Source organism: Myodes glareolus, chromosome 4 (assembly GCF_982192425.1).
Source record: "Myodes glareolus chromosome 4, mMyoGla1.1, whole genome shotgun sequence".
NCBI classification, from domain to species: domain Eukaryota; kingdom Metazoa; phylum Chordata; class Mammalia; order Rodentia; family Cricetidae; genus Myodes; species Myodes glareolus.
Window position 1 is genome coordinate 47230809 of NC_142029.1, and position 26585 is coordinate 47257393.

Here is a 26585-nt window from a genome sequence, read left to right on the forward strand (position 1 = left end):
GCCTCTCCTGAAGGTGATCTGACTTGTCAGACTGTGAGAAACGGCTTCCTGAGGGACAAGTTTCTCCTGTGCCTGGAACCACAGCCTTTCTGGGTGTCCAGGGTAGGATTCCTGGGGAAATTTTAATTCTTGGAGTTCATTGTTGTACTTGTCTGATAACACACATTAGTATTTCTCTTTAAAACACTTTGTCTGTGGTTAGGAAGTTAAACATGCATTCCATAAGTGTCACAGGAGCCAAATACCTTAACTCCGAAATCCAGTAATGTTGCACAGTTTGGATAAGAGTGCTGGGGAGTTTTCAGGAATACACAAAAGATGATATTACTGTCACCCCCAAAAAGGCAGGTTTTATAAATTCCAGTAGAGTCGGTCTTGTACCATATGTGGGTAAACCTATTTCTTCCCCTTCGGGCTGTATCCCAAATGCAGTTTCTAGACCCTAGAACACATTGGTATAATAGGCATTGTGTAGTTACTGAGAACTTCTATAGTGGGAACTCCACCAGACTGGTAGAAAAAGCTGCATTTATAAAACTTATAGAAAAATTAGTAAAAGCTCCACAACTAATTTATACATGGATCTTTAGAAAGCAACTTATTTATAAAGTAGATTCTATCTATGTAAATCAAACCATTCCCCAGTCTTCTGCAATTCTACAAGCACCTAAAAATTGTTAGAGCTAGCTGGTCTCTGGAGATAAAGTTCAAACGAAAGCTTATATACTTCTTTCAAAATCTAACACTGTTTTCCTCCATTAGGAGTGACCAATAAAACAGTAAAGGGACAAAGGAAAAGAAAATCAGGGAATGGAGTGTCAGTCATTGGAAAGTACTGAAGAGAGCCATGAAAGCTCGTATGACCCCTCCCACCTGCACAAGGCCCAGTAGTACCTTGAACTATATCACATTGGTGCTAGCTTATGTATAGAGTTTATCATGAAAGAGTTCACCATATTCTTCAATAACTCTTATAATCATCAAGATGTGCATTTTTAAGTTTATCAGTTTTATCTAGAAAAATAATGTAACATTTACTAGGTTCTTGTCACATGCCAGGCAATGTACGTGTTACCCATGTGTGGCAAGTGCTTTATGTATATGTGTATGTGTTTATGTATGTATGTATGTATATGTATGTATGTGTATATATACATACATATACATATATAAACATTTAGAGTAATCCTAGAATTTTCTGAAATTCTGAGGACTTAAGTAATTATAAATAATAACAGTCACATAAGTGTCAAGTCAATTTAGAACTGGAAGTTCAGAAAGTGTGATTCCAGACATTGTTTTCTTAACCACTCATCTACCTATGCTGCCTAGAACCAGGGGTGTGATGGATTGTTCCTCTGTCTCCATCATGTACCATGAATGACCACTGTCCTGTTAGACTTCTTAGTCCCGCCCCATTCATTGATTTTTCTATGAGTTAGAGTTATATCTGATGCTTCAGACTTCAAGTGTGGAGGTCCCAAGGACAGAAAGGTACACACAGAAGTGGATTCCACCCAGGACAAAAGGTCAGGATCAAAGGATCAAAGGGACAATGGAGCAACGGGATGTATCACTGTCCCTTACTTTTTCATTCACATAGATACATCTCCATACATGAAGTGTTAGAAAACATGTTCTACCTTCATCCTAGTGCTGAGCCAAAGTTAAAAGATGTCGTAGCCGTCAGCAACAGCAGGCATCTTTATATGAAACTCTTTTCTTCATTACAGGGCCTAACTAAAGGCCTTGCTACTCACTGAAGATGATGTGCCCATGCATACTTTCTTACTGCCTCTCACTATAGATTCTTTACATTACAGAACTGATTTTCATATATGTGTTTCAGGTCATAATGTATAAAATACTTAAGAAGCAGTCATGCAGAGGGCTCTTTCGGAACATGAAGGGAGTGCAATGGTGAGCTGTAATTTGCAAACAGTTGACTCCAAGTGGAAGCACAATCACCCTTGGGAGAGTCGCCTTCAAGCTGGAGGCCATTCAGATGCTGTCAGTAAACACTCTGAGAAAAGTATTACTTGGGAGACCTGGTTATCATTTTTTGTCATCCTCAGTAACCATATGCTAAGGGAACAGTCTCTGGTTCTAGGAAACCTCTTATATTTAGGCGTGAATGGAAAACCAGGTAAAACTTTTTATAAAACTTTCTACTATGTTGATCAAATGTAGGAGGAGTCACCATGGAAACCAGGTTCATTTGGCTCATAATATACTCTCGCATGCTTGGTAAAAGTTTGAAGCTCTCAGCGCTAGCTTTTTGGGTACTACAGAGTCAACACCACAGCATGTGGCTTTCTAGAAACTTTAGCATGCTGATACACAGCAGCTTTGTCTATTACAGTTTCACAGAGATTGCACTGGAGAAATTGGGCATCAAAAGGAGCATTGGAATGTAAAGCACCATCTAAGACAACGTTGTGACATCTAGGAGCAGTAAAAGGCTTGCACTAAAGCACCAGAGTTATTTGGCTATCAAAAAATCTTCAGGGGTTATTATTTTTTCAGAGAATAAAGTGGAAAGTTAATACTTCTCTCTTTCTCTCTCTCTCTCTCTCTCTCTCTCTCTCTCTCTCTCTCTCTCTCACAACAACTTGTTCTCCCTAAGATGAAATGCACACTCAAATTTTTTCCCTGTTCAGCTCATTCATGTCCACAAATGACTACCTGTTGTAGGAAGGCTGCTTGTTCATTCCTGGCAGCTCAGACCCAAAATAATCACACAGAAACTCTATTATTTACAATACTGTTTGGCCAATAGCTTAAGCGTAATTCTGGTTAACTCTTATAACTTAAATTAACCCATTTCTATTAATCTGTGTATCGCCACATGGCTGTGGCTTACCATCAGGGTTCCAGTGTGTCTGTCTCCTGCAGGTGGCTACATGGTTTCTCTCTGACTCTGCCTTCTTTCTCCCATTGTTCAGTTTAGTTTTTCCCTCCTAGCTCTACTCTACTCTATCACAGGGCAAGTCTTTATTCATTAACCAATAAAAGCAACACATATACAAAAGGACTTCCCACACCAACTACCAGAACACCACAAAAATTTGAGGGTACAAATAAGCTTTAACAAATAAAAAGTAATATGAGGGTGAATGGAATACTGAATATTAATAGTTAATTAAAAATTCATAATATAAAGAAAATTAATTTTAGGGCTTGGAAAGATGGCTCAGCATTTAAGAGCATTTGCTGTTCTTCCAGAGGACAGGAGTTTTGTGCCCAACAACCATGTTGGGTGGTTCACATTTGCTAGAACTGTAATTCTAGCTCCAGAGACTCCAATGCCCTCTTCTTATATCTGTGGGCACTGCACTCAGATGTACAAACTCACATCACACACACACACACACACAATTTTTAAAACAAATCTTTTAAAAAGGAAAATGAAATTCATTTTAAAATACTAATTTTAAAAAAATAGTCTTCGATCTTTGACTATGCTAGTTAGTCATCTTCAAATCCTTTAACACTATAAAGTGACTATAATATTAATATTGCAGCCCCGGCCATGGGGTGGGCATTGGCAGCTTTGGTGACTCTAGATAACCTTGGGCCAATTGCATGCCCCCTATAGGAGAACTTGAGGGAACAGGATAGTCACGATGGAGGAAGGACAGAGATGAGAGAGAGGAAAGAGGTATCTCAATCGAGGGAGCCTTTATGAGGGTTAGCAAAAAACCTGGTTCTAGAGAAATTCCCAGAAATCCACAAGGATGACCCCAGCTAAGACCCTAATCAATAGAGGAGAGGCAGCCCGATCTTGACTTGCCCTGTGGTCAGACTTAAGAAATCTTAAATATCATCATAGAAACTTCATTCAGCAACTGATGGAAACAGAGGCAGAGACCTGCATTGGAGCACTGGACTAAGCTCCCAAAGTTCAGTTGAAGAGTGGAAGAAATGAGAATTTGAGCAAAGAGGTCACCCACTGAAACAGTCTACCTGAGCTAATGGAAGCTCACCAACTCCAGCCAGACTGGAAAGGAACCAGCATAGGACCAAGCTAATTCCTCTGAATGTGGTTGACAGTGGCATGGCTGGGGCAGACTGAGGGGACACTGGCAGTGGCACCAGGATTTAGCCCTACTGCTTGTACTGGCTTTTGGAACCTATTCTCTTTGGATGGATACCTTGCTCAGCCTAGATATAGTAGGGAGGGCCTTGAACCTTCCCCAAAGCAATGTGCCTTATCCTCTCTGAGGAGTGGATGGGGAGGTGGAGTATGGTGAGGGGTAAGTGGAGAAAATGAGAGGAGGGGAGAGAGTGGGAAGTTGGATCAGTATGTATAATGAAAAAAGATAGTATGTTTTCTTTTTAAAAAATAAAATAAAAATTACCAAAAACATTACTATTACAGATTCTCTATACATGCTTTTCCGTGAATGAACAATGATTGTGGCTATTCCAAGCTTCTAGGCGTGCACTAGGAATGCAAAGCCAAAACAGACAGAAAGTGACACAGAATTGGGGATGAAAGTCCAATTTAAGAGATTAGGAACCAGGGACTGGAGTCAAGTTCAGTAGTTAAGAGCACTGACTGCTCTTCCAGAGGTCCTGAGTTCAATTCCCAGAACCCACAGGGCAGTTAACAACTAACTGTCTGTAACTCCAGCTCCAGGGGACCTGACACTTTCAGACCAAAGCACATAAAATAAAGTTAAATAAATTAAAAAGAAAAAGAAAGAAAGATTAGAAATCTTGAAGGGATAAATGCTGAATGCTGGCGTCGTGTCCGGATAGTCTGGACTATGTCGCAGCAGTACAGCCACCTGGTTTGCATGGGTGGCACAGACACCCGAGAAAGCTGAAAGTGGGGGCCCACCTCCACCCCAATAGGAAACAAAGAAAGGCATGCTAAAGGAAAGCCTGCACGCTCTTTGCCAGCATGCTCACCATGGTCCACCCCTCCAGCTCCCCAGTTTCAACACTATCCCCACTCCTTCAACCAGCTGTAAGCTCGCCCAAAACCAGAATTGAAGTTATTTCCTATCAACTGTTAAGCCAAACGAACTCTCCCCTTCCTGGCTGCCTCTTTTCTTAGCTGGTTTTCTGTCTTTCCTTTAAAAGCCCATAACTGGATCTCTTCTGCAGCTTGATCTTTAAAGCAGACAGGCAGTGAGTTGGCAAGCAAAGAAAGGCCTTTCAACCGTCCTGCCCGGCGCACATGCGCAGCAGCAACACTCCACTTGGAAAAGAGCAGAAGTTAGAATTTGGCTCAGAGCTGACTTGGTCCCCAGAGAACTTTCTTATTCTTTTATCCAGAACTGCTTGTCCAACCTCAGAGTTTGCTTTCCTCCACCTCCACTTCACCCCTCAGCTGAAATTCTGCAGGCTTTGTGCCTTTGACACTTGGAACACGTTCTTCCCCTGCTAGTCCACCTTTAAGACCTGAAAACTGAGCGGTGAGTGCCATTCCTTATGCCCAGAATGGGCTCTTTGTTTTATTTATTTTATTCTCTATGTCAGAAACACTGCACAGAACAATAACTTTGAGCTTTGTTTATTTCCAAGATTTGGGTTAATTATAGGTTTGTTTATCCCCCCCACCCACCCCCGCTTTTCTTCCCTTTGCTCCTCAGCATTGTCAAAAATGAACAACAAAATTGCCAGTGACCATGTTAAATGTCATTTGGCCCTCCAAATTCAGGAACTCTAACACAATATGGGACTCTGTTCTGAAGTTTAGTCCAAACAAAAGCCAAGGTTCCCTCACCTCCTCCTGAATACCCTCCGATGGTCCTTTTGTTACTGGATATGAAATTGAAGAAGAGGAGGAGGAAGAAGGGAGGAAGGAGGAAGAAGCAGGAGATGGAGAAGAGTGAAGGCAAATAACACAGAGATCGACAAGAAGCAGAGGTTGCATGCATACAGATGATAGGCATCTGGTCCGAGAAGGGGATATGGCGGCTGGAAATGCTTGACTGGTCCGGCCTAATGCAGAGCACCCAAAAGTCTCAGGAACTGGGGACATCCGGTGTTTCTGGGACATGGCACTGTGGATGGGGTACAAAACCTGAAAGTTTTGGCTGAGTCCATTTATAAAGTGGTTAGCCCTTCTCTCCCTTCATGTCAACTTTATGTTGGATTTTTGTTGTATGGAGATGTTCTTAAAAATTCTGAACTTGAAAATTCCAGATACAGTTAGGAGCCAATAATATGGGACCTGAATAGAGAGTTTCAACACAACCTGAAATTCTCAATGCAGAAATTCCTAATCCTTTTTTCCCACTTGACTCCCAGATTACCAGCTGCCAGGTGCAGATTTCTATCCTGAAGACTCAATGATCCTCCCTGAGTGATCTAGCTGTCTAATGAACAAAGATCCACCAAGCTTGTTGAAGCTTTCCAACAACCCAGACGTTACTCTGCAGTAGGAAGACCCACCAAGGAGCACAGGGTGCTTCCCAGAACCCTCTGGCACGTTCACTAGACACATATCAGTTAACTATGTGGGATATTGGGAGGAGGAAGGAACTTCTTCAGCTTGGCTCAGTGTGGACCCTGTAATTCCAACTCTTGGGTAGTGAGTACAAGAAGACGATCAGGAATTCAAGATTACCTGAAGTCTCCGGGAAAAAAAAACAACACAATCTAGAAATAAAATAGGGGTCCAGCGCTGACAGAGAAAAATGCAGTTGGCAGAAAGAATAGAGGAGGTAAAACTGGCACGACATCATTGAAAAGATGAGAAAAGATATGACAGCTATTAAATAAGAACAGGACGCTATTTTTAAAGAAATATTCAGATGAGAGAATATCTTTGGGAAATTAACAGCCTAGTAATACAAATGAAAAATCAAAACTTGATAGGGTATTTTGAGAAAAATCAGAAAGTACATCAAAAGCAATTTGAGGAATATCCCAGAAAATCTACCATTCATCCAATCATAACAGTTTCAGAAGGGGGGAAACAGAGAGAAAGGAATCCTTGAAACAAGTTTTCCAGAAGCAAAAGAGAAGTTCCCATGTTTAGAAAGTCAAGTGCCCACCACAGTGGATGAAAATAAACCCACCCAAATGCATCATCATGAAAACTCAGAATCCTGGGACCAAAGGATGCCTACAAGCTTCCAAGTGACATGGGTCTCATCCAATGGACAAAGAACTTATCTAGCATCAAAATTCTCCATCCCGTCTCCTCAGGACAAAGGCCTTATAAGAAAGCATTGGAAATTTAAAAGAAAAGAAAAGAGTTTCCAAATGTTTTCATTGCTTTCTGCTGTTGTGATAAATAAGACCAAAAGCAACTTGGAGAAGGGATGGGTTTATTTCACTTACTTCTATCACTGAGGAAAGCCAAGGCAGGAATCTTGATGGGAGCCTAGTGGCAGAAACTAGAGCAGAAGCAGGAGAAGAATGCTACTTATTGGGTTGCTTCCTATGGTTTGTTCAGCTTACTATTTTTTTGTATACAACCCAGGACCACCTGCCCATGTGAGGTACCACACATGGTGAGTTGGCCCTGCTAGATCAATTATTAATACAGAGAATATCTCAGAGATACATTTACAGGCCATTCGAATGGAGGCAATTTCAAATGAAGTTACTTCTCGTGTGACTCGAGTTTGTGTCAAGTTGACATCACTAACAAATTCTATCTTAAAATAAACACTGTTAGCCGTGAGGTGTGCTTTTGGTCATCCTTTGCATAGTTCCTTCGCAGAATATTTACTTTTCATGTACTTTTTCTTAGAAAAAGTCATGGTTAATAAATAAAGATAAATTAAGGTCTATTCGGAAAAGAAATAAAAGGAAGATTGAGTGAATTTCAGCTCTAAGAAGCAGCAAGTAAGAATCATGTGACCAAAATGCAAAACGATAACACAGTTATGAAGGAAAGGGCAAAGTTAGATGCACAACACAACCGTTACAGTTGACAGTGTCATAGATGTATCGAGAACTTTTGCCCAAGCAGATTTCATTGTTTTCACTGAGATAGAGAAGAGAAGAAGGAAGGGATGGAGAGAGGAAAAGAATAAAGAGAAGGAAAAGTGGGAAGGAAGGGAAGAAGGTTGGGGCGAGAAAAGAATAACTCTGGGAGGAGATGAATATGTTAATTAGCTTCACTGCCACTATTTCATTCTCTATATGTATAACAAACATCATGCTGTGTACCGTAAGTACACAGAACATTTACAAAAATAAATAGAAAAAGAGGAAACCAAGTCACAGAAGAACATACACCTGGGTCATTCACATGAAGTTCTAATGTGAAAAACTAAATGCAGTGTTTGGAACCAGACTGCAGTGAAACCCTAAAGTAAAGCAAGGACTGAACATCACAGTTCAGAGTGGCACTTGGCCTTGGCAGAGAAAGGAAGGCAAGGAGATGTGAAAGCCGTACACAAGGGTCTTCAGAGGTGAGAATGATGGGCTTCACATAAGCTGCTTGGACAACTGTTCCTGATGTGCTGAGATAACAGTCAGCTCTCTGCTCTGTTTGGACCATTTGCCCACGGACAACATTGAGCAGACAATATTTCAGGCAGTTGTCTTCTATTTGTCCAGGCACACAATGGTCATGAAACCCAACCTCATGTGTGTGCCCAGTCTTGAAACAGTAAAGCACTAAATGGGTGTAGTTCAGTAGCCAAAGGGATTTAAAGGGAATCCCATGCCGTTTCTAGAAGCCCAGAATGGGGATCATAGTTCAAAGTCCTGGATAACATTAAATCCCGTATTTCTGGGTCACCTGCCCACAGCTCTGCCTTCACCAGTTCCTGGGCTGAACATCCGACTTCTCTGCCAGGGAGAAGTGAGGGGGAAATTGACCCGAACACTGGCATCTTATAGAGCGTTTGCCATTATAAATTAATACAGCAATTGCATAAAAGATAGGACTATGGCATCCAAGGTTTTGAGAAGCATGGATGACCTTCTTTAAAACACACTAGTTGATATTCCTATCTTATCACCAGCCGAACAATTTAGGTGCATTCAAGACAAAGGTTGATTTTTTTTATCTTAAAATTTGAAATAGTTCATTTTGGGGAAATTCATAGTAAGAAGGAAGAACCCAGATTAGCTAATCTGTTTTGAGTATTTCAGATCTTAGACCTAAATCCCAGTACAAAATATGAACTTTTAATACCAAGTTACAGTTTGAAAAACATATATAACAATTTCTGTGTTTCTAACAGCGCACTGCAGTTTCTTTGGCTCACACATTAGTATCCTTGTGTGCTCTGTAGTTTTTTTTAAAAAAAATGAGCCCCTGATTACAATTCGCTATCCAGAATTTTACAGCTAGAACTTGAAGAAAATAGAGTTCCTGCCAAAATAGCTTCCTGCCCAGGTGCTGAACCAATTACCTCTTAAGCAATCAGGCAGTAAAACCAGTAATGGTGATTTTTCTTAAGTGCTATATGTAAGGAGACAGCTTGGAAAAATAAAGATGAAAATTTGTTTTCATAACCAGGAGTGTTTGAAATCCTGTGAGACTGCTTGAAGGCCTTGCTGGAATGTCGGAACCCTGTGAGCTCCCAGTGCTATGGTTGTTAAAAGTCTACCCAGTCAACACCAATACTTTTTTTTCCTTAAATGTACAGAAAATAAAGAGGAAAAAAAAACCATTTTCTGTTATAATGGGTAATTGATCTGTCCATACATAGTTAACTGAATAAATTTACCCTTGTGAGAAGAATTATTTCAACATAAAGTTGGCTACTAAAATATTTCATCCAACTAGAATATCAAAATAAGAATTACAACTACTTCTTTTAAGAATAACTAAAAGGCTGGAGAGATGGCTCAGTAAGTATGAGCACTTGCAGCTTTTGCAGAGGACGAGGGTTCAGTTCCCAGTAGCTCACAACCATCTCTGACTCCAGTTCCATGGAATCCAGTGTCCTCTTTGATCTCCACAGGTACAAGGCACACATGTGCACATACATGCAGGCAAAAAATGCATGCACATAAAATAAAAATGAATGAATCTTTTTTAAAAAGAAATAAGAAACTTGTCAACTCCTTGCAGTGTTTTGTAAGTCAATTCCAAATTAAATAAGGTAGCATGATAGTGTTTTTATAACCTTATTATGTATGTAATATTTTGATTAATCTTTTGAGAATTTCATACTTTCATACAATGTAATTTTTAACATATTCACTTTTTCACCTGTCCTCCCAGATCCCAATCCCTAAATCCCCATCCCTTCCCAACTTAGGGTTCTCTTTTTTCCTTTTTATATCTCACTGAGGCCAATTTGCATTGCCCATATACTCACAGATATGGAGTCCTCCATGGGAGTGTAATCAACATAAACATGAAGCTATTTTAATAATTTCACAAGGTATTACTTCAAATTTTTCTCAAATAATGGCCCCCTTTATGAAAAGGGGGAAGATTGTGAAATATGATGGTGGTACAGAACGTTGGATTCTAAAGCAAAGGTTCCAGGTTTCTGTAAAAGAAGGCATCCAGATTCTCTAGTCATAGGAAGCATCATCCCCCAAATGATCCCTCCTTTTGCTCAAACCCAGGCTTTGCTGATGCAGTAGAACCGCTTGTTCATCCTGACCACCCAGAACTGAAATAATCACACAGAAACCATATTATTTAAATCACTGCTTGGCCCATTAGCTCAAGCTTCTTATTGGCTAACTCCTATATCTTAATTTAACCCATTTCTATTAATCTGTATATCACCACAAGATCGTGGCCTACCAGCAAAGTTTCATCACATCTACCTCTGGCCACAGATCCATGGCATCTCTCTGGCTCTGCCTCCTTCCTCCCAGCATGCCAATTAGTTTTTCCCCCTACCTAAGTTCTGCCCTATCAACAGGCCAAGGCAGTTTCTTTATTCATTAACCAATAAAAGTAACACATAGACAGAAGGACCTCCCACACCACTGTGCAACCATTTTCCGGGAATGAAATTGCTCTTCTTTGTAAAGCTAGTACTGGATGCTAACCTTCCTCTGCCCCTTTCTTTCCTAGTTTTGTGATAGTTAATAGAGAAGGAATCAAGGATGGAGGCATGGCCTGGTCAGGTAAAGATGCTTTCTGCTCTTCCAAAGGACCCAAGTTCAGTTCCCAGCTCCCATATCAAGTGGTACATAACCACTTGGGGATCAGATGCCATCTTCTGGCCTCCACAAAATCATACAGAGACATACACATATACATATAATTAAAATAAAATCAAAACTTCTTTAAATGAAGAAAATGTTGGCCTCAAATAACACATGTATTCAGACATCGGGCAAGACTTCTCATCTTGTTGTGTTTGCTCAGCATTGGTTTCACAGCCTAAGACAGCTACTTGCTTTGTCTGTGTACCAAGAAATTTGGAATTGATGTTAAAGTTCACCCATCCCTTCACAAGCAATTTAATAGGTACTATCCATGTTCTTTGTATATTATGCTTGGTTCTGATTGGATATAAACTCCATATGGAGCACAGTTCTAATAATTAATTGAAGTCTGTAAGCATAGATGCTAACGGATGGTTAAGCAAGGTGAGAAAATCTGGAGACTTTTAAGTCCCCTCCTGCTCCAATTTTGATATTGCAATGGGAAGAGCAACAATGCGTGGAAGTCAATGTCTGCAAACTTTTAATGGGAGTGATTACAGCAACGGGCACTGTGGGTCACCAGGCAGGAAGGCAATAGGAGTGTTGAGATACCAGGAACCAGAAGAGATAGAATGTGTGCTCGTTACTCAACCCTCTTTACTAAGTAGTCATCAGTGACTCCCTTGGTCCCAGCTTTGTGCTGGCAAAGTTCCAGACCCTGCTTTGGAAGGCTGAGAATGAAGTGAGGGAAGCAGAAGCAGACAGGTAAGTGGTTCTGAAGTAATAATATTACACAGATGGCTAGAAGAAGTGTGGGGGATGCAAGAGAAAGGAGCACTCCATTAACAAGAGTTAACAGAGGTCACAAGATTAAGTTACAAACAGTCAAAGCCACAATTTTTGTCAGCACAAAACATTGTTTTCAGCTCATAGTCATTTCCATATTTCTCATGTTTTCTACATGATGTAGAAAGCTGCTGTACACGGAAGCTATGAGCTTCCGTTTCCACAGGCTTCAGATGACATAATTAAGTCTTCAGATCCACCTGAGAGCACCCAGCAGCAGCAGTCAAGTCAAACTTTGCTTTTACTCCAGTTTAGATTTCTAGCTCATTAAATTTCAAAGCAAAAGCTAAACTGTGTAACATGAGGGCTTGCTTGTTGGGGTTTCTGTTCTGCCCAGTTCCCACAGCCAGTAAGCCCCCAAAGAAAATCCTACAGAGAGTCTATATTAATAATAAACTGATTGGCCCATTAGCTCAGGCTTCTTATTAGCTCTTATCAATTATATTAACCCATTATTCTGATCTATGTTAGCCATGTGGCTCAGTGCCTTTTTCAGTGGGGCAGGTCATATCCTGCTTCTTCAATGATCTAGGCAGGAGTGGGAGGAATGGGCTTCCTTCTTCCCAGCATTATCCTGTTCTCATTGCCCCGCCTCTACTTCCTATCTGGTTGACCTGCCTATACTTCTTGCCTAGCCAATCAGTGTTTATTTAAAACATGATTGATAGAATACAGACAATTCTCCTGCACCAAAACTGGAAGGTATTTACCCCACCACATACACACACACACACACACACACACACACACACACACCACACCACACCACATTCATATATCACACACACCATACACTCCCTAAACACACACACCACAGACATACTGCACACACCACACACACTGCACACACATATCAAGCACACAACACACATACATACATACCCCTTTTGATAAGACCTGAGTTGAGAGAGAGTGCAGGATTTAACACAGGTCAGGAAACATCTAGTCATGGGGCTGAAGAGATGGCCCAGCAGTCAGGGGATCTCAGAGTTGTAACAAAGGACCAGAGACTAGTTCCCAGCATCCAAGTCTGGGCTTATGACAACCTGTGACTCCAGCCCCAGGAGCTCTGAACATCGTCTTCTGGCCTCCAAAAGCAGCTGCACATGCATGGAATGTGTGTGTGTGTGTGTGTGTGTGTGTGTGTGTGTGTGTGTGTGTATGAAAGCAAGAAAAATCTTTTTTTTCCCATGTTTCTTTTTTTTTTAGTAAATTTTATTAAATTATAAAAGTTTCCATTTCCGCCCCCCCTCCCAACACCCTCCCACTCCCCCCACTCCCCCCCTCTTTCCCCTCCGTCCCCCAGGGCAGTCAGGGTTTCCTGCCCTGTGGGAAGCTCCAGCTCCCTCCCCCTCCCTCCAGGTCCAGGAAGGCGAGCGTCCAAACAGACTGGATCCCCAAAATCCAGCATATGCAGAGGAAACAGGTCCCAGTGTCATAGTCAATGGCTTTTCAGAAAGACCCCGGGCCAGCCACAGTCAGAGAATCCGGCCAAATTCCGAGAATCTGGCTAGATCACGTCCTCGTTCAGTCCCAGTCCGACTGGCCCTGGTAAATTCTCATCAGATCCGTTCCCTTGTATCAGTGGGTGATAGCATCCCTCACAGTACTGATTTCGTCTTTCATGTTCCTCCTCCTTCCGCTCCCCCTCCGGACCTCGGGGGGCTCAATCCGTTGCTCCAATGTGGGCCTCCGACTGCATAGCCGTCCTTCGCCAGACGAAGGATCACTCCGAAGGCCCTCTGGATAGAAGCTGGGATGGCTGGCGGGGAAGCTAGCAGGGTGGAGTCAGCAGAGCAGGCTGACCTGGGAGTCTATGGGGTCGGGGAGAGTCCTAGCTTCCCCTCGCCGGGCCCCTGTCGCGGGCCCGATTCCAAGAAAAATCTTTTAAAAAAATAAAAAACTGTTGGGTGGTGGTGGTGCTATGCCTTCAATCCCAGCACCTCAGGAAGCGGAAGTAGGCAGATCTCTGTGAGTTCAAGGTCAGCCTGGTCTACAAAGTGAGGTTCAGGACAGCCAGGGCTGTTACACCCAGAGAAACCCTGTCTCAAAAAACAAAAATAGATAGATAGATAGATAGATAGATACATACATACATACATACATACATACATACATACATACATACATATAAAAATAAAAACAAATAAAAAGTAGATGTTGAAGCCATAATTTTTCACAGAAAGCATATTAGCCTTTCCTTTAGAGCTCTTTATCAGTAATGCAGCAAGCAAGTATAAAGCATGGAGGTCCAAATTTTGGAAATAGCTGATATTCTAATGTTTATTGCTCCTGCAAACAGTTCAGACAAGCCTAATACAGTTTTGTATTTTGCTTTATATTCATGCTTGTAGATGTGAAAGACAACTCTCACCCTGAGATTTTGAAGGAAACTTAAGTCCTTTGACTGTAACAAACAAAACCTTTTCATGTGGATGGGCACAGAGATCCGTCTGACTCGGCAGCCATTTTGTATCTGTTCTATCCCTCAGCTGATGTGTGAGTTCTACGGTGACAAAGACAGAAGTAGGAGTTCTCCAAAGCCCAGTCCAGACACTTCAAGGCCTGTTTTGGACTTACCCTCAGACACAGACAGCCATTTCCTCACAATCTTCAGCTCTCCTCACAGCAACCTAGCAGCCAAATATCCACACTTAGAGGGACAACCCCTTTCTGCTACCCTAAAGTTACTGAGATGGTAGGAGGGCAGAAAGGGCAGCAGCATTGGAGAATGGCAAAGAGTTTGTAGGTGCAGGGTTCATGTATAAATTACACACACACCACACACACACAAAAAAAATTTCAAAAAAGGCAAAGTAATGTCTCCCTATACTTCCTTTAAGGTTTCCTTAAATTGTAACATAAGACTGCCACCCAGAGTAAATAAGAGAGTAAATTGGGAAAGTCAATAACCCAACCCCCCCCACCCCCGCACCTTTACCTCTGTGTCCCCAGCTCTAATTCCCACTTGTCTCCTTTCCTGAGTTATCTGGCCAAAGGCAAAAGCATTGTTTACAATGCAGGGTGAAGGGAGATGGGAGCTAAGCCCAGGGTAAGGAAGGTAAATGCATAGTGATATTTTATATACAAAAAATAAATAAATAAAGCATTGTCAGACCAGGCAGTGGTGGTGCTTGCCTTTAATTCCAGTGCTCAGGAGGCAGAGTAGGTGTGTCTCTCTGAGTTCGAGGACAGCCTGGTCTACTGAGCTAGACAGTCAGGCATACACAGAAAAACCCTGTCTCGGGGCAGGGGGTTTATTGTCCCTTCTTCTGAGTGACAGTATCGCTTCAGTTTTTACATACAATCTTGGTTATTACACACAGCAAAGAAATCTTTTACTCATCTTGGACTTTTTTATGTATTTTGCACACTACTGTCTCTGTTTATAATGCAAACGCAGTTGAAAAAAAAAAGACCATTAGGATTTTACTTTTTGTGAATTAAAACGAAAGCTTGCTGAGGGAATAGCCACACGTGCCCTAGCTCAGACTCGATTTCAGAGTGGTCTGCCAGCAAAGCAGCAGCTGCTGAGTGTGTGTCATGCAGGCCTGTGAGGGATGCCCACAGTGCCTTTGAAAATGAAAGAATCAAGTAAATGGCATAAGACCTGATGCGGGGGGACAAATTTCCAGGAACTAGAAAGATGGCTGTATTCATTGCTTTTCTATTGCTGTTATAAAGCATTATGGCCAAGGCAACTTACAGAGGAAACTGTTTATTTGGGGCCCATGATTCCAGAGGACTAAGACTCCAGCATCATCGTGGTGGAAGATCAAGGCAGCAGACAAGCACTGTTGCAGAAGTTGGTAGGATCTCATGTCTCCAATGCAAATGACAAGCTGAGAGAGAAGCAAACTTGGAAGGGCAGGTGGCTTTGAAACCTCAAAGTTCTCCCTCAGCAAAGCACTTCCTACAGCAAGACTACACCTCCTAACCCTCCCCAAAGAGTATCACAAACTGGGGACCTAGTATTTACATGCCTGAGAATATGAGATAAAATTCATTCAAGCCACCACAACGGCTCAGTGATTAGGAGTACTAACAGCTCTTGCAGAGAATCAGAGTTCAGTTTCCAGCTCTCCCACAGCAGCTCACAGTATCCTCCAACTTTAATTCTAGGGAATCCACAGGGCACACACAAACACATACATAGTACACAGAAATATATGCAGGCAAAACACATACACATATAAAATAAAAGTAAATAAATCTTTTAAAAATGACTTTCTAACATCTGCAGAAGCAAAACTATATGTGCACATATTAATATTTTCATTTAACATCCCTTATTTGCCATGTATATGTATACTATGTGGTCAGCTACACATGGGAACAAGCAAGGACCATACTGAGGAAGGGGTGATGTCTTAAAGTGCTCTGTGAGCTTCCTACTGCCTCATTTACATTCTCCCTTTACCTCTGGTAAGCAAATCAAATACAAGTCATAGTTTCAATATAAGGTATGAGATAACTAAGATAATATTGTTCTCATGAAATTGCATGAACTACATGTTCAATAAATGTCAGATTCTCTGCCAACAATATTTGCCCTGAATTCTTTCTGTCAAATGTGATATTGCAGAATAGTATCCAGGATGTCTGGGCTGCTTATACCACATCTATACTTGAGACATAGAAAATAAGGATCCCTGAGTTCAAGCATATATATTATGTGAAGAAGTTTTATAGAGTTTAAATCATTTTTATGCAGATAGTTCTATCTGTATTAAAACTTTTTTGGCTGGCGTTGCATATAATTTAGGCTGAGAAATGACACTTATTCTGCCCATGTAGACAGACAAACCTAAATATAAAACAAAATGAAACTCCAGAAGGTAGAATGGTTTGGGAAGTCCTTTTGTATATGTGTTGGCTTTATTGGTTAATGAATAAAGCTGTTTCGGCCAGTGGCTTAGCAGAATAGAGCTAGACAGGAAAACTAAACTGAATGCTGGGAGAAAAAAGGCAGAGTTGGCGAGATGCCATGTAGTCACCAGAGAAGAAAGACACGAGCTGTCAGCTGGAACCTTGCTGGTAGGCCATAAACCAGTGGTAAAATATGAAATAATAGAAATGGGTTAATTTAAGGTGTAAGAGCTAGCTAGAAATACACTTAAGATATTGGCCAAACAGTATTGCAAATAACATAGTTTCTGTGGGATTATTTCAAGTCAGGGTGGTAAGGAAACATACTAGCGGCTTCCCCAAACAATGGGACTTCTGGAATAGCAGCTGACCCATAAGTTCATTCTCCTATAAAGACCATGAACACACTCTAAAAAATTAGCATGATTCTAATTACTAGAGTTTTCAAAACACCAAAAATTAGCCAATAGTTCAATTAACTATGGGAATACAGTCTATCTAAGAAAAATTAGTGAGTCTTGATAAGAAAACCAGGGACTACAATAGTATTTAGGTTTTTTTTTTCTTTGACCATTTCATCCATGTATATAACAAATTTCAGTAATTTTCAACCCTCATTTTCTTCTATGATCTCCCCCTAGTCACTCCTGTCCTCCCTATCTCCACTTTCACCACGGTAGTCAGTGTGACAGGGGCACTTTGGAGGCTTTGGAACTCATCTGAAAGCCACCACCACAACCACAGCCCTTGACAACTTTACAAATGTCTTTGTTAGAAGCATCAAGTCGGTGTTTCTCCAAGCACCCACTGAAGCTGGAAAGTAATTTGTGTCCAAAGCATTACAAAACTTGGACTTCACATCTCCACTGACTGCTCCTTAATGCTTCCTAACTGCCTGCTCTCCTTGTCAGAGCACAAGGATCCAAGGTGTTTAAACCTAGCTTGCCTGACTTAGTACTCTCTTGGAACACAGATTTACAGCGGTCGTTTCTGGGACCTCAGACAGCCAGGCCAGTTTCCACACGGAATCCATCCTTTCACAGCTGCAGGCCAGTGTGTGGTGAAAGAATAGGCACGGAAGGAACCCAGTTCACTAAGTGCTCAAAGTCTACCTTTCCTTCTTTCAACTGAGACACAGCAGGGAGCAACCGGACCTGGTCCCTATCCAGTGTCCCCATTGACAGGGGAGAGAGGTGAGACTTGGGAAGCATTAAACCTGGATGACTTTAAGAACAACCTGAGCAAACCTGGAGGGCATTAACTGAAAGAAGCCAGGCACAGAAACCCAAGTACCACATGATCTCAGTTTTATGAGGAATCTAAAAAGTTGAACCCTGAGAAGCAAAGAGTAGGTGGTGGTTCCCAGAGCCTGGGGGTGGGTGGAGGATGGGGGATGGGGAGATATTAGTCAAAGGGTATGAATTCCAGTTATGTGGGAGGGAAGTTTCAGAGATCTATAAAACAGTAGGGTCACCATCGGTGATAATAATAGTACATATTTCAAAAGTGCTACGAGGAGATTTAAATGTTCTCACCACAAAAAGACATGCAACTGACCCGGCCTTTCAAACCTGAAAAATGCAAAGACATTTCCTTCCTGATACTTGGTTTTGCTTGGTGAAGATGACATAAGACAAGGTTAGATCTGATGTTGGAACTTTAGAAACGACGTTGACTTGGGTGGTGAAATTCTCACCCTGTGTATTGGTGAATTCTTATGTCTGTCAATATGAACTGGAACGCTATCAGATGTAACCGTAGAATAGGCCAGAGTGGCTAAAATAGGCTCTTCCAAAGTCATCCCCAGTCACCTGCACTGCTACCACCTCACACCTACCTTCCTCACTGCACTGGTCCTTTATATCAGTGGTTCTAACCTTCCTAATGCTGCAGCCCTTTAATACTGTTCCTTATGTTTTGAGGACCCCAAAAATATAAAATTATTTATAATTTCATAAATTATAAATTTATGAAAGGCCAGTTGGAATGGGACTGATGGAGCATGTGATCAAATCGGACTCTCTGAAAGTGGCTGATGGTGGAGGCTGACTGAGAAGCCAAGGACAATGGCCCTGGGCTCTGATTCTACTGCATGGACGGGCTTTGTGGGAGCCTTGTCTGTTTGAATGCTCACCTTCCTGGACCTGGGGGGAGCAGGGAGAACCTTGGACTTCCCATAGAGTAGGGAACCCTGACTGCTCTTTGGCCTGGAGAAGGAGGGGGAGGGGGAGGGGGAAAGGGAGGGGAGGGAAGTGGGAGGAGGGGAGAAAGTAGAAATTTTTAATTAAAAAAATAAAAAAGAAATACACTGGTTCATAAAAAAGAAACCATAATAGAATACAACTTTGTCCAGGTGAAGACCAAAGATTGGCATGCTCCTCTTCCTGACTTTGGGCTGCTCCTGCTTGTCAAGCAGCTTCTAGGGGTGGTTGCTTCCCACAGAACTTTCCATGAGTTCCCTCCACAGTCTTCTTAGGACTCCTGTGGCCAATTCCTTTCCTACACCATACATACTTGGGGCCAGCCGCTCTGTGGTTCTCTCTGACCTCCCTTCCCTGCTTGTATACTTTCCCTCCTCAGCTCCTCCCAAACAAGAGTTAGGCCTAATTCCAACCATAGATGTCCCCTCTACTATGCTGGCAGGAGCTCTGCTCTCCCAATGAAGTCTGACTGACACAGAAGTTAAATATCCTGTCTCTTCACACTGAGGGGCAACAAATCCAAGTGTCCCCAGACGCAAAGGGATGCCTTACACCAACTAGAACAGAGTCCATGTTTCACAGAAACAAAAGAGAAAAGCACAGTAGTCATTTTCAAATCATCAATCAGAAGAAGTTTCACTGGGGCTCGGTGCAGTGGCTTGAATGGGACTGGCCTCCATAGACTCATACAGTTAAAAGCTTAGTTACCAGGAAGTGGAATTCTTTGAGAAGGATTAGGAGGTGTGGCCTTGCTAAAGGGGTGTGGCCTTGATAAAGGAGGTGTGGCCTTGTGAAGAAGGTATGTCACTGTGGGTAGGTTTTGAGGTTTCAGAAGTTCATGCCAGGCTGGGCCTCCCCACTACACACACACACACACACACACACACTCACACACACCCCTCTTCCTGCTACCTGAAGATGAGGATATAATGTTCTTAGCTACTACTCCAGCCCCATTCCTGTCTGATTTCCACCATGATGGTCACGGACTAATCCTCTGAAACTGTACACCAGCCCACAATTGAATGCTTCCCTTTACAAGCTGCCTGGGTCACAGTGTCTCTTCACAACAATAGAACAGAAACTAATAGACTCAGTAACATATTTTCAACTAGACTAATTCATAACTAATTGGAAAGCCATAGGGCTTAAAGGAAAACACAGCAAGACTCAAAAGGTGACTGGATAGATAATGGTTCTTGCCCCTAAGCCTGAGGACTTGAATTTAATTACCAAATCCCATATAGTGTAAGAAAAACTGACTTCCACAAGTTGCCCTCTGACCTACATACACAGCATATTATATATTATATGTATATACACACCATAGTGCATGTGTGCAAACACATACACTAAATAGAAATTTAAGAAATCTAAAAGAAAGATATAAGAGATAAAATGAGAATACTATTGAACATCTAAAATAAGCTCATGTGCCTTCAAACTTAAAAGGTCATAGAGATGGCCACCAGAAAAACAGTTTAGAGAAATATATCACAATGCCTTACTGTGTTTATTAGAATATTGTTGTGGAATATTATTTTAACTAGACAAAGACGTGTTACATTGTTTATGCTGCATTTGTTTAACAATGTACGGGTATATGCTTAATCATGTAAAGGTGCTGTATTTGTTTCATCTTTCCTGCCTAAGGCACCTGATTGACCTAATAAATAGCTAACCAGCCAATAGCTAGGCAGAAGAGGGATAGGCAAGGCTGGTGAACAGAGAGAATAAGTAGAAAGAGAAGTCTAAGCAAGAGAAAAGGAAGAAAGAACAAAGGAGATACAGAGGGACATGCCTGGGGCCAGAAGCCAGGCAGCTGCCAGACAGACAGACGTGAGAAGCAATGAACATGAGATATACAAAAGGAAAGAAAAGTAAAGCCCCAAGGCAAAACATAGATGAAGAAAAGCAGGTTAAATTATAAGAGCATAAGATAAAGCCAAACACTCATAACTAATAAGAAGTCTCCATGTTATGACCTGGGAGTTGGTTGGTGGCCTGAAAGAAAGTCTGCTACAGAAAGTCTCCAAAACTAAAACTGAAAGTTTAAAGCCATGAGTTACTGATGAAATAGAATATGACTATCATCTCTAACAAATAAAAGTGCACTGATACAAAGATATTGACAAATAATGATCTTCATCCCTTTATGTCCAAGTTGTCACATTCATGGATGGTGGTATGAGCTTACTAGAAAAATGCAGGACCACAGTCCATCCTGAGATTCCTGAAGTCTGCCTGGCACTGTGGGAGAAATGTCTCTGCCCTCACAAACACTCTCTGGGAACCAAGATCTCTAGAACCTTCCATAGCAGTAGGTCGAGATCCCCTGGAATGAAAACGTCACAACAAATGTCTGTTGTCAGGTTCATCTCTGGAGCCTAATATCTCTGCAGGAAGCAGTTGGCCTTGCGCCTGAGAAACATTGCTCAGAACATTGACAAGAAGAAAAGTTAACTGTTTCCAAATTCTTTCTGAGGGTCCCCTGGTTGTATGAGAGGTTGCTTCTGGTCCTTAGAAGGTAGCAGTGTGCCACTGGTTCTCTTGAGGCCTTTGTACTCGCTCTACCTTTGTGCTCTGACCCTCAGCCTGGGGTTCAACCAGAGAAAGCAGAGAAAGTTCTTTTCTGAATCCCATCCTCTCAATGCACTTGTACCCGCAAAGGTCTCCTGTCACACATCACCTCTTGCTCAACCCAGGCATCATCAGGAGTCTAAGGATTACTTCCCTTCAAATCTGTCCCACATCCACAAAAAAATTAGCAGTTACATGTGTTTTCGTAGAATCCTGTATTATCTCAATAAACTGGGTACTATTTTAAAGGAACTACCAGTCCAAAGGCAAAAGTCGGTATTATTTCAACAAACTCATACAAATGAGCATTTCCAAAAGTTAAGTCTGAAATCAAAAGAGCAAGCTTAATTGTCTGCTTTAGCCCTATCATTAAACTATTTCAATCCAATAGACGATTTTTTTCCCTTACAAAGCCACTGTGCCTTTAATGAGACTCTGTGGCAAGGGCTTGCATCACTCCAGTTACACAGGTCTCAAAAGAGTGTCATGATTGACAAATGACCCACAAAATTCCAACAGCAGCTTTTAAACAGAGAAAGCAACCCTCAAATGTACATGGAATCACTAAAGACATTAAACAGCCAGAACAGTCTTGGTTAAAGACAAAAACAAAAAAATGTCAAAGGCATAATCCTTTCTGATTTCAAATTATATATATTTAGGACTCAGAAATAGAGAGAGTGCTTGCCTTTATGCACAGGACCCTAGGGTTAAGCTCCAATACTGGAAGTGTTTGTGTGTGTGTGTGTGTGTGTGTGTGTGTGTGTGTGTGTGTTAAACTATAATAATAAATATTAAGGTAATGTTATGGTGTTGTCATAAAAATCAAGCATCCAAGGTCTGATCAGCCACTTGGGACCATGTTGGTGCCCAAGGGCCATGCTATAGCAAGGGCATACAGGTCAGAGTGGCACATACTTCTACATGAATTGGTGACATCCAGGCCAGGACTGCAGTTGAGAGTCTTGTCTGGATCTGGTGTATGAGGTCCTTCTGTCTGTGTGTTGCTTTCATTGGTTGAATAAAGAAACTGCCTTGGCCTTTTGATAGGGCAGAATTTAGGTAGGTGAAGACAGAACTGAATTCTGGGAGAAAAAAGCAGAATCAGAGAGAGCTGCCATAGGGCCACCAGGTCAGCCATGCTGAATCTTTCCTGGTAAGCCATGACCTTGTGATGATATGCAGTTTATTAGAAATGGGTTAAATCAAGATGTGAGAGTTAGCCAATAAGAGGCTAGAGATAATGGGCCAGGCAGTATTTTAATTAATACGATTTCTGTGTGATTATTTTGGGTGTAAGCTAGAAAAGTAGCTGGAACAAGCAGCCCGCTCCTCTTGTTGCATGAATCTATGGCCTTACTGCAGTCAGGGTCTGGGCTGATGTCTGTGGCTCCTGTTACCATCAACAGCCATGCTGGTTCTGGGTGTCTAGAATGTGGGACGTGTTGGGTACAAGGGCCACACTGACACTGGGGCCATGACAATCTGGGTGGCCTTCCCTGCCACATGAGGCCTTGGTGGCATTCAGACCTAGGCTGTTCTCAAGGACCATGTCCATGGTCCTATCACAGCTGGGATCTGTGTTGAAGTCCGTGGTCCATATTGCCACTAGGGACCACTTGGAGGCCTGGGGTGTGGGCCACAATCTGTGACCCTTTTGGAGTCTGGAGTACATGCTGCCACCGAGGTCTATATTGATGTCTGGGGCCCATGTTACCATCAAGGGTCATGTAGACACCTAAGGTCTAGGGCCATGTTGGTGTCCGAGGACCATGCAGCCACTGAGGCCATGCCAATCTGAGTGGCCTACACTGCCACCTAGGGCAATGGTGACATCTAAACCCAGCTGCTGAGGGTCATGTCTAGGTCTGTGGTTCTAACAGCTGGTGTCTTTGTTGTTGTCTGTGGCCTATGTCACCTTAGAGGGCCCTAGGAACCGTGTGTGATGAAGTCAGAGGGTCATGCTGAACCAGCCCCACCATTTGCTGGCCCTGCTTATCCGTGGACACTGCAGCAAGAGAGCTGGACCCTGCACTCAGGAGAAACTGCCCTACCCCTCACTGTGGGCAAGGAAAAAGCAACCCTGACAGAATGGGCATAGGGGAGCTGACTCTGCTCCCTTGCCTGGGGTAGATGGCCCCAGTGACCTGGACTGAACAGATGGGCTACTACCTAGGCCCATAGTGGGGCTTTGGGTTGGCCCACCCTAACATCGACCCCATCTAGGACCTGCTGGAGCTCATGAAGGGACTGGTCCTGTGGAATGATACAAGCAGGATCTCCATGACTTGGGGAAGCCACAGGATAACCCAGAGGAGTTCTGGTGAGGATCCAGTGATGATGGTGTACCAGAAACCAGAGGCCTTGAACCAGAACAGTGACTCATTGCAATGAGCATTTACTAGCAAAGCTGATTGGACAAAAGGGTATACACCATGTGACATACCACTTCCAGTGTCACCAAGATGAATGAAGAGGTATTGGAGAGGTGGGAAACGATGGAGAAGTGAAGGGTTTTTGGAGGATGCTTGTTTTGTTTTGGGTTTTGTTTTAGGTTTTGATTGTTTTGTTTATTTGCTTGCTTTATTTGATTTGGTTTGGTTTTTTAATTTTCTTTTGGGGGTGATGCAAGGGTGAGGGAAAGATATGGGGGACTCAGGAGTGAGTGGAATTAGAGTACATGATGTGAAATTGCCAAAGAATCAATAAAGATTTTATATTTTAAAAGAGTAAACATATAGAGAGCTCAAAACAGTAACTGTAAGCACACATTGATAAATAATTTCAGTCAAGGCTGACAAGAATATGCATTAGAAATAGAAATTCTGAGGCTGGAGAAATGGCTCAGAGGTTAAGAGCACTGACTGCTCTTCCAGAGGACCCGGGTTCAATTCCCAGCACCCACATGGCAGCTCACAACTGTCTGAAAATCCAGTTCCAGGGGATCTGACACCTTCACACCAATGCACATAAAAATAAAAAGATAAATAAATCATAAAAAAAATTTTAAAAAAAGAAATAGAAATTCTTCTTCAAAAGGTGGTGCTAAGGGGGAATGGGCATCTACATGCAGAGGAACAGGATTGGGTCATTGTCTTACACAAAAGTAAACTATTAAATATTTATGTGTAAGTCTGAAACCATAAAACTCACAGACAAAAATAGGAGGAAATGCCCTAGCATCGGTCTTAGCAATGATTTTCTAAGAACGCATCCAAGGCTCCGGCAGTAGGAGTGATAGCGGAACAGAGAGCCCACATCAAATGAAGGAACTTTGCACAGGAAAGGAGAGAAGTACCAACGTTTATATGCAACCTAAGGAATGAGAGAGAATGTTTGAAAACCATATACCAGAGGAGTTATATCCAAATTATTTAAGACTCTCCTACAACTCAACAGCCAAACACAAAATCCAAAATATCCCAGCTATAACTGGGTAAAAGACCCAAACAGGAGATTTTCCAAAAGGGATGAAGCAACATGCAGAGAGGAATATAGATCAAAACCAATATCACCTCACAGCAAGACAACAATGAGAATGGTTGTCATAGGAAGAAAGGAGGGAGGAAGGAAAGATATGTGACTTTTTTTCTTCCTCTTCTGGGTCACTCTCCAAAGGAAATAAAATCACTGTCTCTAAGAGATGTCTGCAATCCTGTGTTCCTTGCCTCACTATTCCCCATCACTAACATATGAAAATTCCTATGCATCCATCAAAATGCATGAAAGGATAAAGAAAATATATATGCACAATGGAATACTACTCAGCCTTCGAATAAAAGAAAATCTTGTAATTTTTGACAGCTCAGTTGAAGGTGGAGGACATACTAATTGAAATAAACCAGACCCAAAAGGAAAGTGACTGTCTGATAACCACGAACCTGAGGAATCTAAAATATTCCTGCTCATCCAGGCTAAGGACAGAATGGTGCCTGCCAGGGGGTGGTGGAGGTGAGAGACAAGGAGGAAATAGTCAAAGGCCACAGCAGTTTTGCTAGATAACTGGAAAGCTAGTGGTAAGCATGGTGACGAACTACATACTTGAAATTTGTTCAGGCTAAGTCTCAAATGTTTCCACCGCACATAAAAATGGTAGCTATGTGAGTTGATAGGCAGACAGACAGACAGCCCAACCCATCTGTAGCCTCTGTCTCCCAGAATTCACTGATAATACAACCTAAAGTATTCTCCAGGTCTTAGACTGTTTGGGGGTTTTTTTGGGTTTTTTTTTTTTTGGACTGAACCTGAGATAAAGTAGACCTCAGAACATTCCTGTCCTTCCTAATTTCCTTTCTTCCCAGCCTGGGCTCTCTCTCTGTCTCTCTCTCTGTCTCTCTCTCTCTCTCTCTCTGTCTCTCTCTCCAACTCTTATTCCAATCAGCTAATATAAACGGGCTCCATGAATTATGGGGTTGAATCATGCCACCCAAAACAACATGCTGATGTAGTGATCCATGCCAGCTATAAATGTGACCCTACTTAGAAGTATGGTATAGGTGTACTTGAGTTAAGGGGAAGTTCTAATAATATTTTCTTCTTATTCCTTATAAGAAGAAAATAGAGCAGTGTGAAAACAGATACACACAGGAAGAGTGAGGTGGGAAAAAGGCACACTGGGAAAATAGGAGCAGAGGGATCGTCCCAGCCACTGCCAGGCAGAACAGGCAAGGAAGGGTTCCACCCAAAAAAACAGTGGCCTAGCTGACACCTTGCTTTTTAGATTTCTGCCTCAAAAAGTTTGAAATAAGAAACGTCTGTAGCTTTAAGACATTAGTCTTACACTGGCTTGTGATTGCCACCATGGGAAGCCTACTGAGCTAAAGCCACAATGCAGGTTCACTCTATCTCATGATGCTACCTCCTATATATTTGCTAACCACAGAGAGTTAACAGGCAAAGCAGAAAACCCTGCTCACTCCAAGGATAAAAGAATAGGTAAGGAGACAGACTTATTTTCTGTTATTTTTTCAAAATATGCCAACATTACAGATGATATTACCATGGGTATTCAGCAGCCTCATTATTCTCAGAGATAAAAAGGCCTGA